Source organism: Protopterus annectens, chromosome 2.part0, assembly GCF_019279795.1.
Source record: "Protopterus annectens isolate FY-2018-M chromosome 2.part0, PAN1.0, whole genome shotgun sequence".
NCBI lineage: Eukaryota > Metazoa > Chordata > Ceratodontiformes > Protopteridae > Protopterus > Protopterus annectens.
In genome coordinates, this window is record NC_056728.1 from 1,338,267,495 (window position 1) to 1,338,285,044 (window position 17,550).

The window sequence follows — 17,550 nt, forward strand, 5'->3', positions numbered from 1 at the left end:
GAGCATGGTGAAGATGCAAATGAGGTGTGAACTGATTCTAATTGCTGAATTCCAAATACCTGGTTCCATGTAGCAAATGTAAACATAGTGCAGGCACTACCTCAGTGTTTGTTGCTAATGGATTACAACTGTCAATGATTACTGGTAGAGAGAAGGGAAACACAACAGCAATTCAGACTCCCCTACCTCCAGTGGGTGTGTCAACCAGGTTACACTTACAAAGTATTGAAGTAATTGTATCAATGTTTTAAATGTAAGTAAACAGCACAGATTTCAAGTTTCTGTTCAGTAATGTCCAAGCTTCCCTTCATTTCTTAACAGCTGTATATTACTGCCACTTAATTTCCTCACACATTTTAAGGTCAGTAATACAGAATGTCTTACAGACTGCATGTTTCATATTACTGGTCAGATAAGACAAAAATGGCCCAAAACACAGAGCGATAAGACAGAAGCTGCATTTATGCAAGCAATAGTCAGAAATGGTTGTGTGATCACTCAGTGCAGCACTTTTGAAATGAATACATGTACAAATAACTGTCATAAGTTTTGTTAGCACTGTGGATAATATTGCACGTGGTTGTATGCACAATGATTTCAGTTCTCTGCTACAAAGCTGTCTGTGTGGCAAAGAAGGATACAACACCATTATTGCCTTTTGAAGGTCCATTGCAGCGGGAGTTCAAATCCAGGCCTGTGTAAAATATTTATTTATTTTATTATTTATGTATTTATTTGTAGTTTGTTAACTGGGATAGTCCACTGGGCCATAAAGATCCCATTTTCAGTGGAGGCCCAGGGAGAAAAGCTTCACGGTAATAGAAAAATTGCACATTACAGAAATATTGTAGTATTCAGAAGAGTTATACAATTCACAGAAAGAGTTTAACACACAATGTAATATGTACAGAAAATGTAAAACATATCTAGACTTTATACAAACAAGATTCAGAAGAGTTATGCAATTCACATAAAGAGTTTTACATACAATATAATATGTACAGAAAATATATGACATATCTAGACTTTATACACATTATGATTCAAAGATAAGATGTTAGCTAATGGTAAGCCGTATCACTGAATTTACAGTCATAAAGTGAAGTTTCATGGGAGGAGGTTAGCAGAGGATTGAGAGCAGTTGCACTTCCAGGAAGAGGAGAGGTAAGCGTGTCAAGAAGATTTAAAGGTGGCATGGTTGTGGATAGTTCTAAGAGATAGTGAGAAAGCATTCCACCTTTATAGTCTAGGTAGTTTGGAAATTCAGTTTAGATACTGAAGAGCCTTACAGTGGTGGGAAGAGTGTTTTGAGTTAGTTGCAAATTTGGATATCTTGTTGTAGCAGGCTTCTAGTTTGGCTTTAGGGAGGATTGGAGGTTAGCGAGTATAGGTGAACATGAGAGAGGGGAGGAGGTAGGTGGATGCTATTGTTTTTCTAGGGGAGTGGGTTAGGTATTGATTATTTCTGTAGAGCAATCCCAGGTTTTGATGTTTTTTTTTATATTTTGTTGTATGTGATTATCAAATTTTAGTTGCTCATCTATAACAACTCTGAGGAGTTTTGCGTGGGGGACAATTTCAATTAAGCATTGGTTTTGGCTATATATTTTGAAAGTCTCTTTGGGTGATAAAGTAGATTTTTATGAAGTGAAGGGAGGGGAGTGTTGGGAAATTAGGGAGTGGGAGGTGGAGTTGGGGGAAGGAATGCTATTAGTTTTGCTAGTAGTAAGAAAGGTGGCAGTGATATCAGCTATGCAGTTTATGAAGAAGGGGTTAAATAGGGATGTTATTTCTAGGGGAGACTTGTCTGGATGTGGGCATTGTTTATCCTTGTGGACTAGTTTCTTTACTTGGTTCTAGAGTTGTTTAAAGAGCAAGAGGGAGTTTTGATTTATTGTTTTTTTTTTCTGTAGGACTTCAGGGTTTTGTCTCTAAGGTGCATGAGATCCTTAGTGGCTTTGGTCAGCCAAGGGGCAGGGTTACTTTTTATTCTCTATATGAATTGGTGCTTGTTGGTTTAGTGTGTTGATAAAGGAAGTGTTGAAATATTTGACAGCATTGTCTAGTGGGAGTGTTTTTAGTATGTTCCAGTTTATAATTTGGAGGGTTTCTGAGAAGAGTAGTGGGTTGAAGTTTGTTAGGTTGTGAGTATCCTTAGAATGGTGTTGGAGTGGTAGAGTGCTTGAAGACCGGTGTATATATGCAGGGAGGTGATCGCTTAAGGAGTCAGGTAGGATCCCTGCATCTGATATTTTGTGGGCGTGAGTGACAAGTACCCAGTCCAGAATGGACTCAGATGCATAGTCTTTGGATGGTCTGGTTGGGGAGTTTATTAGCTGGGTGAATTTGAATAGGTTTAAGTTTAGTCCAGTTGGTGTTTACGTCTCCTAGGATGATTGTTTTATTTTTTTATGTTAGAGGAGACCCAAGAGAGTATTTCTTAAAGAATTGGGATGTTGTTTCCAGGTGGAATGCATAGGGTGATGAGGCAGAGGTTTTTATTGTTGTCTATTTTTAGAAAGGTAATTATTATTTCAGCATTAGAGAACTTGGAAATGTGGTTAGAGAATGGTGTTATAGTGAGGAAATTAACAAACATTATTGCAACTCCACCACATATTCTGTTGGGTTTATCAGCTCTGATTGTCTGATAACAGGGGGTAGAATTTTGGAATCCTTGATAAGGGGTTTAAGCGAGGTCTCAGTTAAGGCGATGATATCAGGTTGATTGTGGGAGAGCCATGAATGGAAGTTGGAAATTTTGTTATGAAGGCTTCGGGTATTTATTGTTACCAAGTACAGAGATTTGTGGGAGTTGGCTTGATTAGGAGGTCCTGGGCTATTGTTTGAGATTTTATGGGGGCCAGGGTTTGGGTGAATGTCACCAGATAAAGGTAAGGTGGAGAGATGGAGAATGTGCTTCGGGTGTTTTTGCTTAGTGATTTGTTTGGAGCTAGTATTGTAGCAGTCATTTGTATTATGGCAGTTATGGATGTTGTTTTTGGGTGAGTAGGAAAAAGTCTTTATTTTAAAATGGAGGACAGTAGATGTTCGTGGAAAGTGAGGAGATATGTTTGAGGTAGCTGGTGACATTGCTGAAGGTAGCTATGGGGAATGTGGTGAATTGGGTGAGAGAGTAAAGGAAGAAAGGGCGGTTAGGCATAATAAAGTGCAGAGGAGATGTAGGAGTAATGTCTGAGTTGTGAGGAGTGTAGAGTATGGAGGCATATTTGTATGAGTTGTGTGTGAATGAAAGAGTTATGGCTGTTTGTAGAGAAAAGATGTGGTTGTTATGTAGTGTAAGAAAAGTTAGTGAGGAAAGGATGTAAATAAGTAGTGCAGGCGTGTGAAAATTGGGGTCAGGGCAGGGGTGCAGGTTGAGTCCGTAGGGTGAACAGAGCAGGAAGAGCCAAGTCTTAAGTCTTAACAGCAGAAAAATAATCAGTAAGTAATGACTTACTTTTCTGTATCTGTAGAATACTGTGCATTTCTTGTGTGCCAACATAAATTTTGTAGTGTTGTTTAATAGATTTATTTTCATTTCATGTAATTTTCCCTTTTATGTATTTTTCTTATTTTTTTTTAATGCCAGTGTTTGCACAGTACACAGCTTAGCACAAGCAAGGGAAATGGAGAAACAAAATGGATGTCAGGTTTAGCTGTGATTATCTCAATTGTGTGGGACTTAGCAGTGTACAAACCTGGACTAGTGGCCCACACAGGAAGCAGGTAGAACACCTGGAGACAGGGTATAGATAGTATAAAGTTCAAAAAGGATACATTGTTGCGGTTTTTGGTTTTTATTGCTCAATGCCAATAAGAGACATTGTGCAGTGGTTAGCAAACATCCCCAACACCTGCAGACAGTCAACAATTTAAAGATGCATTCTATTAATTATGTTGTGCACCGTGCAAACATGATAAGTGGCATTGATCAGTGGATAATACATAGAACCTAAGAATGAACAGGGAATTATGCAACTGTTATATAACCATTTCTGTAAAAGCAGATGTAAATGTAGGGCTGTAATACAGATGGTCTTGGTCTGTAATACAGGAAGTGCAACATATTTTTACTCTTGTGACAGTCCAGTTTATAGTACTGAACAGGAAAATATACAAGTGCTATTTCAATATTCTTATGGCAACAGGTATAAGTTTAGGACTGCCATACACATGGTCCTGGGTTCTAATACAGGAAATTCCAGACATTTTTACTGCTGTTCCATTTCACATTATATTAAATATGACTTATAACACTATACATAATTATAAATTGTAAAACTGTTATGAATTATATGTATGAGGGATATGACACCCTACTGTGTTTTGAAGGTTCAGATGTATGACTGAGGGTATACTGTCTGCTGTGTATAATTCTGCAATCTGGACTTGGATGGCTTTCATACTTAAGTAAGACACATACAAAAATGAATATTTATATATATATATATATATATATATATATATATATATATATATATATATATATATATATAAGGACCTTGTCAGGTCACACACATACATGGTTAACACCTCAAACTTTCATTTTTATTTATGAATGATTCATGACTATGTCTGAGAAGCACTTCTTCTGTGGCAAAGATGGAAAATTACCCCTGTGGAAGAACATGATTTGTCCCTTATGCAGAAGTTCGAATCCCACACTGTAAATATAAATTTTATCAGTATATAAAGCCAAATCAAAAAATGTGTCAAGTCATGAAATTTATGCCCCCATTACATATCTGCAAAGTTAAATCACCTAACAGTTACAGCAGCAGACATCCCTCAAACTAATATCAAGTGTCAGATTAACCTTCTGATTTCAAAAATTGCTTTCCTCCCTACTTGACACTGTTGCGCTCCACTTAACATCTTGCAAACTTGGTTAGCATTGTTTTTCAGGTTAGCATACTACCAGTAAATGTAATAACAGGAACTGGGGGGAAATCATCATTTGCCATTTCTCTACTTTTGGGATTATACATGTCTGGAATAAGAGGGGGAATGTGCCTATTTTAAGGCATAGAGGTTCAGGAGTCTAGAATATTTATTGGACTCCTGGTAAAACTCCACAGCCAAAGGCTTCTGCAGGACGACTTTAACGGTTCCCAGTACAAGTCTGAGTCTTGAAATACTCTGCCCAAGTCTTTATCCAGTGCAACTAGCATCTCATGCACTTGTGAATAGTGTAGGCACCATTTCAATGACCTAAAAAAGGCACAAGAGGGATACGCTCAACCAGTGGTTGGCTGAGTTTCAAAATTGTGACATCCCACAGTTGTATAAATATGCTAATAAAGAGAATTTATAATACATAGAAAGCTAAATATAGGCAAGACTGGTATGCATAATGCTCTTTTCTTGTGTCTTTTCTTTCCACAGCAAATCCTGAAATTGAATTGAATTTAATTGGCAGGCTTATGCTGATTGTTTGGAGAGATTGAGGGAAGCAAATGGTATATATACAGCACAAGAGAACTATTATTGCAGCTTTAAAAGTTAAAGATACATTTTTTCTTTTCTATGCAAAAGTAGCAAAGTGAGCATGCATATCCTAACTATAAAACCAAGTATGCATGCATAAGTCCTGTAACACAAACCAGCTTTAGGAGTCAAGTGTAAGACTGCAGTCAGAGGTTGTGGGCTCAAATACCATGAGTAACAACTATACAGTACTGTATTTCTTTAATAATATTGCATAAATTAAACTCTATATAAGTTGCATAAATGTCCTGCAGTTAAATAAAATCTGTATAATTTGACCAGGCATATATGTAATATATACACACTGCAAGGATTACTTTGAGCAATCCGTAATTATAGTTTGTAGTTGTTAGGATGTATACTTAAATATAATAGTTTAGATAAAACAGTTGTATGCAATTGTAATAATGCATTGTATGTCACATATGATGGTACTAATTTTATCACTTTTTTCCTCACCCCAAACCTTACATTTTTTATTTTCTATTATGTGTTGTGTCTCCATGTCATCCATTTGAAATAAATAAGTAAATGCTTCCCAGCAGAGTGAGGTACACCAACCCCAATGAGTCAACCTGTCCCTGCTTCACTGGCTCCAGCTCCAATGCCCAGCACACCTGGGGCCCAACCTGGGAGTACTGCCATTGCTGCCCCTGCACTACCTGCACCCTCAGATAGCACTACTCTGGCAGATGGTGCTTTGGTACCCTCCAGGAGTACTGGCAGAGGTGGGGATTTCATCACTCACCAGGAGATGCTAGGGTTGGTGGGTAGAGTTGTGCAACACACCATTGATGTACACCTACACCAAATGAAGAGGGAGGTCTCCCTCATGGTCCATAGAAGGAGAAGAGGTCAAGCACTCCAGCAGCCAGTGGAGTAAGGTGACAGTGATAACAGTCCTACAGGTGAGGACTAGATTCTTACTGTCTCCATATATGATGGGCATGAGCTTGTGTTGTCCGCTCCCTTGCCCCAATCATGGTGTCCCCCCACCTTTTGTGTCCCTCACCATCCCTGTGTCTTGTCTTGTTTGTCCTGTTTGCTTGCATTTACTTCCTCACCTGTCCAACTTACCTGACCCAGAAACACAAATGTCCCTTACCCAGCATTCCTCTCTTACTAAAGTAAAAAAAAAATGGGCACCTGTTCCACAAAAAACATATCATCCCATACATAGCTCTCCACTTTGCACGCATGTTTTCTTGACACACTTAATTTGGTCAAATTGGCTATACAACATGATTGTGTTGCTGTCACCCCTCTTTACAGAGATGACAGTCCAAATTCAGCTAATATTCTGTACATATTTTAATTTTACACTGTTGAAGAAATGGATAGCTATGGTTATTTCATAGGTTCATAGGTTCATACTAGGCTATCTGCCCTAGGGCATTTATAAGCCTAGCCAGAGTGTGTTTGGCTTTCGCCACACATTTTTAAATTAATTTTGATATGCCCTTTTTCGAGGTTAGTATACTGTGCCTCTGTCTAACAGTGACACAAAAGTGATACCGGGGGTAAATCTACGATCTCCCATCCACTCATCAAGATTCCTCTTGAAGAGAGTCAATGAGGGACTCTGCCTAACCTGGACTGGGATTTTATTCCAGAGTGAAGGGAGCCTCTGGGTTATGAATCTGTCCCTCCAGCATGTCCTATTTATTTCAGTGCTGAGGTTCAAGTCTCTCGAGCGCATAGCTCGATGGGATTTGGATTTTCTGAGGTGCAGCATGTCCATTAATTCCAGGTTGGACATGCTTTATATGTCAGGCACAGATCGCCTCTGAGCAGGTGGTATGCCACTGAGTAGAGCTGGAGTTTCTTTAACCGGGCAGCATATGGCATCTGTTTGAGCCCTTTGATCCTCTTGGTGAGGTACTTTTGGGGTCTTTCCAGTTGCTGCAGGTGTCTGGTAAGGTACATCCCAAAAGGGGCATTGTACTCAATTATGGGCCTGATGAGGGAAGAGTAAAGAGGCATTATGACCTCCCCTGATCTAGATGTAAATCCCTTCATGATTAGGTGGGCTATAAAAATGTTTTTATAACCAATTTGGCTACATGGTTGTCAAATGAGAGATTGCTATCAACTTGGGTCCCCAGGTCCCTAATTACTTCTTCTGTACTTAATGGATTACCACCTATGTGGTAATTTGTAGGCACTTTGTTTTTGCCAAAGGGGATGACTATACACTTTTTGGCGTTTAGCTTGAGGCCATGGCTCTGGCACCAGTTGTCTGTTTCTATGAGGCCCTTTTGGAGGATGCTTGTGTCAGCGGGAGTGTCGATTATGGCATCCAGTTTGCAGTCATCTGCAAACTTGGTCAGCCACAGTCCTTCCATGTTGGCCTGTACCTCTGAGAAATATATACCGAACAAGAGAGGTCCCAGGACTGAGCCTTGTGGGACACCACTTGTAACTGGTTTGGAGTCTGACATGGCTCCAGCAATTCTAACCATGTGGGTTCTGTCCTTGAGCCAGTTTGCAACCCATCTAGTGACATAGGGGTTTATATTTAAGCTGGTGAGCTTATCTATAATGCCCGAGTGGGGTATTGTATCAAAGGCTTTTGCGAGGTCCAGGTAGACTGTGTGGACCATCTTCCCCTCGTCAATGGCCTTGGTGACTGTTTCAAAGAAATCAAAAAGTTTTAAGAGGCAGGATCTGCCCTTAACAAAGCTGAACTGGGTAGGATCCAGTGTCTGTAGGTCCCCAATATCTTTATTTATGAGGTCCATGATGATCCGTTCCATAGCTTTGCAGACCAAGCTAGTCAGGCTTACGGGGCGATAGTTTCCAGGATCTGTTGAGGCACCAGCTTTGTGGAGAGGGACCACTGTTGCTGTACGCCACTCTTTGGGTACATATCCTGTAGTAAGGCTGAGATTGAACAGTAGTTTTATGTTTGGGTTTAGCTCTTCTTGGAGTTCATGTAGGACGCAGCCCGGGACACTGTCTGGTCCCATTGATGCTGTGTTTTTTGCTTTGGAGAGGGCAGCTCTTACCTGAGCATCTGAGATGTCAGGGGGGCAGCATTCTGCTGGGATAGATATTTGCCCTTTTGGTGGGGGGGGGAGTTTGCGCTGAACCTATCAGCTAGGATGTAGGCAATGTCTGTGGGTTCGGTGTACTTTTTGTCATTTTGGACTAATTCTGAGCATATCTGGGAATTCCCACCCAGGTTCCTAACAAAACTAAAGAAAGCCTTGTGATTATCCTTAGTGTCCTGTGCAATTTTTCTCTCGAAGCTGGCCTTAGACGATTTTATGAGTGCCCACAGTTTTTTGCTAATACTGATCAGAGATGCCTTCCCTTTTTGCGATTTTGCTCTATCATGTAGTAGCTTCCTCCTTCTATTGTATAGTTTGTTTATGGCTGGGGTCCACCAGACAGGACGTCTGCCTTTGGAGGATTGGGACTTGGTTTTATTTGGGATTGCATGATCCATGCATTCCTGAAGGTGTTCATAGAATGTGTTTATAAAGGATTCTGCGGTCTGGGCCGTATTTTCCACAGGCCCGGGGGCTTTGAAGGATTCCACCTCGGTTTTGAGGAGTGTGAAATTTGCATTAGAGAAGTTTTTCACTGTGGTTTTCAGGGCAGGGGGTGGAGTCAGGATGTGAATATCCAGTGAGATTCGTTTATGGTCTGATCTTACTAATGAGGGATACACTTCTGGTCTGCCTCCTCCTGCACATTCCTATATTTCTCTCCCTTTGCTCTTCCCCCTGCTTGCCCCCATTTCACCACTTTTCTATCTACTCCCATTTTAACACCTTAACACCTATAATCTGATCAAAAAAATAGAATCATACACTACACATATAAGTACCAAGAAAAAAATGGAGCCCTTTGAATTTTGGCCTCTATGTTTGCATGGAATTTAGCATTGCACACCAATGTGAAATGATGGTGAACAGCTCTTCTGTAGTGAGGTTAATTCCATGCAATGCTGCTTAAATATGCTGTGCTATGTCAAAATACAGTAACACATGGTGAAGGTAGAGTAAAGTAAAATTTCATTGCAATATCAAAATTTATTTAAAAGTATTACATACATCTGGATTCAAACCCTATATAATCTAAGCTGAGAAAGGAATGAGTCAATGCATTTATACCTGCTACCACAGAGTCAGCTAAGCAGCAGGTGTGTTTCATACACTCATTATTAACTCTCATAATTTTAGCAATGAGCCTCGCGTTTGTGCACTGCTTAACTGCGTGCAAACACTTTGTCAGCCATTGTGCAAACCCACTGCTTGCCATTGAGGTATGCAAAGTAAATAATAGCATGTATTCATTTTGTTTATTGTCCATTTAGTCTTCATGACATGAAATTACGTTAAACCACAACAAATGAAGGCACTATCTAAGACTATGTCACATATTTGCAATGCAGCCATGTGTTACCTCTCCATGAGCTGCAACCCTGATCCATCAGCACATGTTCACAATATATCAACTACACAACATAAATTAATAACAAATGTGTGATATACCATGCACATCTTTAGAATGGCAATACATATTCAAATTTCTAAATGTTTGTAGTAATGTGGACACCTGTTTGCATATAGCTTGTAAGGCTGTCTCTTAAAGTATACATGCACATTGGAACACAACCAGTACATACTACACATTGCAAATTCATCAGTCTAGTAACATGCAGAACTTGAAATATCCTGAGAGTTGAACATGCCTACACATCCATTTCATGCAGGCCTCCCAACATCTTCTCTCTGGCATCCAGTGCTGATGTCATCCACCATAAGTTGTCCTGCAGCTGTGTTCTCTAGTCAGTGTACTTATATAGGTAGGGGTTCTGTTCTCATTGCAGTCAACTTGGATGTGTATGCATTTGTGCACTTGCTTGACATTATAGAGAGCATTTTACACCAGCATTTGGGACACTGCTATCAGCATCTTCTCCTCAACACACATTGCTGATGTCATCAGCTATAGCTGATTTGCAGATGTTAGTATTCCCAACAGGGCATGGTCAGAGACTGGCCTGTAAGACAGGCACAAGTCAACTCATCCTATATGATACATACTACAGTGACAGGGCTTTCAGTCTTTCCACAAATGTCATGGCATGGTTTGTAGGGCCTATATTTTCTTGGTTAAAAATCATGAACTTTTTCTATCTTGATACTAGTAATATCCAGGCTGTGTGCAATAAACATGTGTGATTTGTTAATGCTACAGCTACGTCTTTTACATCTGTTAGATGTCCTGAAAGAGGTCATTAAGGCCATGCAAGAGGAGAACATTATTGTCCTGTGGAACTTGACCATGCCAAGGCATTTGACACAAATCCTCAAAGAGGTATTCACTCAATAATGTCAGATGTGGCCATAAATACCTATATCACCAAGTTGGCAGACCACTGGATCACATACATGGCATCTAAATATGTTAAAATGTGTGAAGTGATGTATATCTCTGGTCCAGTCATCAGGTCCATACATCAGGTCTGCTAGGCCTTTCCTGTTCATTATTTAAGTCACAGATATCAAGAAAGACATATACATCCTGTGTCCAAACAGCTGTCTGGAGGACTGCAGATTGTGGACAATCATTGACTCCAGCTGTGATATTAGTATTATACAAATGGAGTTAATACACTCCCTAGATTGTTGGTATTGCCATGACAACACATGAAATAAAAAAAAAAACATAGGCGGATTTGTTACGTTATGAAAACAAATGCACAAACCAAGAATGCCCTGAGATAGATGGTATGCAGAATGTCCCCCAGCATGTGGCCACAGTGGTGAGTATCCTCTTGTATGCAAAACAACTGCTGAGTATATGCAGGACATCCACATCAAAGGCCAGAATAACTCCATAGTTCGCAGCCGTCATCACACCAATACCTGAGTACAATGCACCATTCTTCACGCATCTTCCTATACATTGTCCAGTGACGTGTAACTGAAGCATAACACCTTTGCCAGAGTGAGGTGTCACACATCTTATTGGCCATAAATAGGTATTCTTTTTGTTGCATAATCATTACTGTCTGATTGTGGGGAACACCCATCAAGGTGTGTTACACTAGATGCATGTGTGATACCTGTTCTGGTGGTGTACACAGTACATGCATAGCTGTTTGGCAACATTGATGGCATGGGTTACATTCATGACAATGTGGATTGTACCGTATATATGCCATGCACACCAGTCAACTAGCCTGGATTTATCATAATGTCACATACAGGTATACCACAAGGCTACAATATACTAAGACTTGACCGAACTAAACAAAAAGGTGGTGGAATAGCAATTCTGTCTAAGAATCACCTCAATATCTCTACCCTACCAGCCTGTCCAACCCAGGATAGTAAGGTAGAAGCCATTATCACCAAACTCCAATTAAATTCTAATAAATCCCTCTACATCATCTGCATGTACATACCTCCAGGTAACAACATACCCATCTTAGAAGACTTTCTCAGTTGGGTTTTTACCAACTACCCCCAAGAAACTATAATTCTTGGTGACTTTAATATAGATTGGAATACTATTAATGCTGAAAATCCCTCCTCTCACATAAACCTATATGGTTTAACCCAATCCATTACCTCTACAACAAGATTTAATAAGCCCAGTAAAAAAGAGAGTATCCTAGACTGGATACTCATAAACAAAGTCAACTTTACTTATAAAGTAGGAACTATGCCAGATGACCTCAGTGATCACTGCTTAACTTATATTACAAGAGAAAAAACTGATTGTCTAAACCTCCCTAATATAAGAAAAATACGCTCTACCAAACACTTTAAAATTGACCTATTTCAAAATTAACTCAGATCATGTAACTGGAACCCCTTAAAATCACTTCCACTTGAAGATGCAGTATTATTCTTTAACTCCACTTTCCTTGCCATTCTTGACAAACATGCTCCAGAGCGTACTATTAGAATGAAGACTAATACAGCCCCATGACTCTCTCATGAAACTAAAAAACTAATACTCTCTAGAAATAAGGTCTGGGCCAAATGGAGATGCCATAGAAACAGCTCTGATTTTCTTTACTTCTGCCAGCTTAGAAATCTTACCAAAAAAGCTATAATTACTGACAAAAGAAAATACTACTGTGGACTTCAAGAAACTCATTTCAATAAACCTAAACAATTCTGGTCATCAGTCAATAGACTCCTTTCACCAGGTACAGCCAAAACTCCCTCCCCCCTTAATGCTGACCCAGACACCCCCCACCTAACTGCAAATGCTTTTAACTCTTTCTTTTCCGAAACTATACAATCTCTTGCTAGACAACTGAACACCAACAACTTCTATCCCCCAAATAACCTATTAGACTCTTCTCACAACTTCTCTCTACAACCTATCCCTACCTCTTTCATCTACCGACTTATTCACAAACTGAAACCCTGTACCCCCTCTGCTGACAAACTCCCTTCTCTTTATCTTCAAAAGGCAGCCAAAGAAATTGCATACCCAATATCTATACTCATAAATAGGACAATCCAAGAGGGAACTATCCCTGATATCTGGAAAGTCTCTCATATTATCCCTCTACACAAAGGTGGAAACTGTATTGACTACTCTAACTTTAGACCAATTGCTCTTCTCTCACCCTTAGGAAAAATTATGGAGAAATGTATTCATCAGCAACTTGTACAGTATCTCTCTTTACACAACATTATAGCTAACTGTCAACATGGCTTTAGACCTCATCATAGCACCACCACTGCCCTTCTTTACTTTGTAGACACTATCAATAGGAATCGCAACAATAACCTTCTCTCCTCTGCTCTATTCAATGACCTCTCCAAAGCCTTCGACATGGTCAACCACTCTTCATTAATTCACATCCTCAAATCCCTCTCATTTGATAACCTTGCCATTAAATGGTTTAGTTCTTATCTGAGTAACAGACAGCAAGCCGTTATTTGGAATAACCACATCTCATCATTATTACCCATTTCCATCGGAGTCCCCCAGGGCTCTATTCTTGGTCCACTTCTTTTCTCCCTCTATATTAATGATCTTCACTCAGTAATCCCTCAAGCTACCTGCATTCAATACGCTGATGACTCTACCATTATTTGCTCTGCATCTTCCTCTTCAGATCTAATCTCACTAACTCAAAATATTTTCAATACAGTGGAAACATGGTTTACTAGACGTTACCTCCTTCTTAATGCTAAAAAAACTAAACTTCTTCTCTTCTCCCCAACCACTCGGACCTCCCCATTAAATTTCACCATCCTGACAAACAACACCACTGTCATCTCTCCTGACTCTACAACTAAACTGTTAGGAATAACCATCGATAATAATCTCACTTTTGATCAACACATCAACAACACCATCAAATCAGTTAACAGAAAAATAGGATCCTTATACCGTATTAAACCTTTTCTAACCCCATCTACTAGAGGTACTATCGCCCACTCCCATCTTACATCCACTGTCTTTTATGCCTCTCCGATCTTCACTAACCTCAAGAAAGCTAACCTAAACAAACTAGCTACTTGCTATAATAATATTGCCCGCTTCACCACTGGTAACCCCTTCAGAACCCATCACTGTCTTAATTTGAAACTTTTAGGCTGGCTAGAACTACAAAACTGTCTTGTAATCTCACAACTCACTATTGCCCATAAAATACTGCACCAACCTGATAACACCCCCATACTCTCACAACTTTTTATCCCTTATAGCAATCTTATGTCCCTTCGATCCTCTTGTAAACTCTTGGCCAGATCTATAAAGTCCAACAACTCAGCTGGCGACTCCCTATTCACTAATTCTGTAGGTAGAATATGGAATCTTCTACCTAGGGATATAACACTGATCACTTCTTTACCTCTCTTCAAACATAAAATTAAACTGTACTTCCAAAATCACTGGCTTTGTTCTTGTAGTACACCTGACTAACTTTTTTCACTCTACCTCTATCGTTTCATCTGCTCTTATGTTTAACTTATCAGTTAAGTTACTACCAAGATTACCCTATGCCCTTTGGACTCCTTCTTTGCTTAGACCTACTCCTCTCTTTCTCTCCCCTCTCTTCTCTTTGTCTTCTCTTTTGACTTTTCACTTTTCGACTGTTCTACTCCCTCTTCCTCTCTTCTAACTTTTGTGTTACTCCCTCTTTTCTTCTTGTCTCTTGTACTCTAATATCTTTCTTTTATTACATGCTATCATTTTGGTGTCCACTTTACTCCATTAATTAATATGCTCTATAATCTGATTCTGTCACTTTGTCTACTAGAGTTTAGTGTGGCTTGTCTTTTTGTTAGATTTTGTTAATAATTAGCTTATTACTACATTTAATTATTGTTGTATTTTCTGTGGAGCTTTTCTCCCCGGGCCTCTACTGAAAATGGAAATAAATCCAGCTAGACTAGCCCGGTCAACAAATGTAAAATAAAAATTAAAAAAAAAAATAAAATAGCAGTGTTCCTCCTACCTCCAGCAGATGTTACAGTGTCAGGATGGTATGTTTGATGCCCCTCATAGATTGCTGACATGTCGTAATAGTTGTACAAGTGTATTCATGCAGAACCATCAATGATCGCTCAGAATCTCATATGTTATGTCAGAGGCATGGGATTACTGGTGGTACTAGTCTGATATATTCCATGACTGTACATGCTTCTTTTACTGTTGTCCATGAGCCTGTAACTGTATCTCACTTGTTGGAGACCTCTGCAGACCAGACAGTAAACTCATATTCAGGCAAATCACCTTGCATAGCTTTGCAATATGCACCCAACAGCAATTGTATATAACTTCCCTGATAGATGTCCTCTCCATTGTTCATGTCAAGATGCTTATCCCACAAAGACATTTTCTCCATTGTTATGTCACCTTGTCTGACAGTCACATAATTTACATTTTTACTGTGATGTCCATACTGTACCATGTTGATATGTGATTAGTGTTCCTGCTACAACTGGCTTCCATTTACATGCCCTCAGCTGCTGTAAATTATGATGCTTCACCCATCCTTTTTCCCTGTGTTCATTCCTACAATTCATCTGTGTGTCCCTATGCAATACACACACTTCCCCTAACTGTTTTTTTTAAATGGCAGTCCATGTACCCTGACAGATCATTTGCACAAATTTTGTACAGAATGGCTGGAATGGGATTTCAGAATTCTCTGCACTGTATACACTGTTTTGTACTGTGTTTGGCCCAAACACATTACTATATAATAAACCCTGGTACTCATTGTGGCATTCTGCACAATCCTGCTAAACTAGATTGCTGTACTGTAAACAGGTGTGCTACCTGTGTTGTTTTACATGGTTTCCTGGATGGCAACACTGTTTTCATTCTCAGAACTTCCCCAGGAGTTCAAAAGCCAAGGTAGTCAATTCAAACCACAATGAAGCATACAGTTCCTCAATGAAGCCTTCTGGTAAAGGATAAATGGGTGTCAGTGATCTAGTGGATATTGGCTGGAAGCCATCTTTTTTTATATCAACTCAAATGGAGTGCATTTTTTAAATACATTGCTTGTGAAGAGTGTGAAGGCTGCCAGCCTAGCCAGATAGAATTTTGCAGATAATTCTGTCATTTGTAAATATGAATGTAAACTACAGGCTTGTTGTCTTAAATGTAAAGAAATAGTGTTACCTGTGGAACTGAAAAAAGTGACAACAGCGCACTCTACTGACCAAAGTAAAGCATGTGGTGACCCTTTCATGCTATTGTTTTAACCAAGAGTTAAATTGCTAGATTTAAACATGCAAATTTATTTTTATTGCTCTGCTTCCTGACCAACTGCAAGATAACAAAAGGAGATGCTAAGAATGTACATACAGTTTCTGTTAGCCTGGGAACCCAGGGAAGTGTGAAGAATGATGTAATGTGTAGCCGGGGAACCCCAAGAAAGTGTGAAGAATAATGTAATGTGAATCAGAATTGCAATTTCAATTTAAATAGAGAGAACCAGAGATTATTAAACATTTTTGTCTTGGCCATCCAACTCATCACAACTCTGCCTGTTTTCTTATGTAAGTTATCTTTGACTTGTGTTTTCTTTTATAAATAGCTAGAAACTAGAAATATTAGACTAAGTGTTTTTCTGTGATGTCAGAACTGTGCTACTGGATTCTTTTAAGTATTTCTGAATGTGATCTCTGAACTCTTGACTAGCAATGTGTAGTAAGAAGTATTGTCTTGTGTTTTTATTATTTATTATTAAATATTTTAAAACCTTTCAACTGTGGCTGTTTTGTGTAGAGATAATTTAAGCTTTAGATTACATTGCATAATTATAGTGATTACTGTACCAAGTCCCTCTAATAAGCCTTGACTGTTTAGTTATACTACCAATTGGATAATAATATTGCACAGTAATAATTGGGCACCCTTTTAAGGGCCTTTGAGTAGCTGATACATATTAGATGGGTGGTGGCAGGCAGTACTACAGTATAGCCTGGGTAATAGCGGCACAGCTGGAGAACCTGAGCCAGCCTTTCCCAGGAGTGTCTGTGTGGTTGTATAAACTCTTATCTCAAAGTGTGTGTGTGTGTGTGTGTGTGTGTGTGTGTGTGTGTGTGTGTGTGTGTGTGTGTGTGTGTGTGTGTGTGTGTGTGTGTATGTGTGTGTGTGTGTGTGTGTGTGTGTGTGTGTGTGTGTGTGTGTGTGTGTGTGTGTGTATGTCAGCTACTTGGGTAGGGACATGAAGCATTGGTTGGACAGAGAGGGTGCTGGAGATTTTAAGGCAAACAGAACACAACTCTGGATAAAGTGCCCCTGATAAGCAAAAGAGCAAATCCAATGAAAAAAAAATCTCCAGAAGAAGCGTTCAGAGAAATGTGAAAGTACTTACTGGCCATTGTTCTGTGCTCTTTGTGTGAATAAAAAAGTTTTCATCAGGTTGGTTCCGTTTGTCATGGTGTGCTTCTGGAGTTTTTTTCATTGGATTTGCTGGAGATCTTAGCTTGCCCAGCTGGCTGAGATCTGGACACTATAGCTGCGCCAGTGGGGAGTCTTATTGGGGACCTGGAGAGCAAGGGAGCGACCAGCCCCAGAGTGACTGTGATCTCTGTGTGCTCTTAAAGGAAA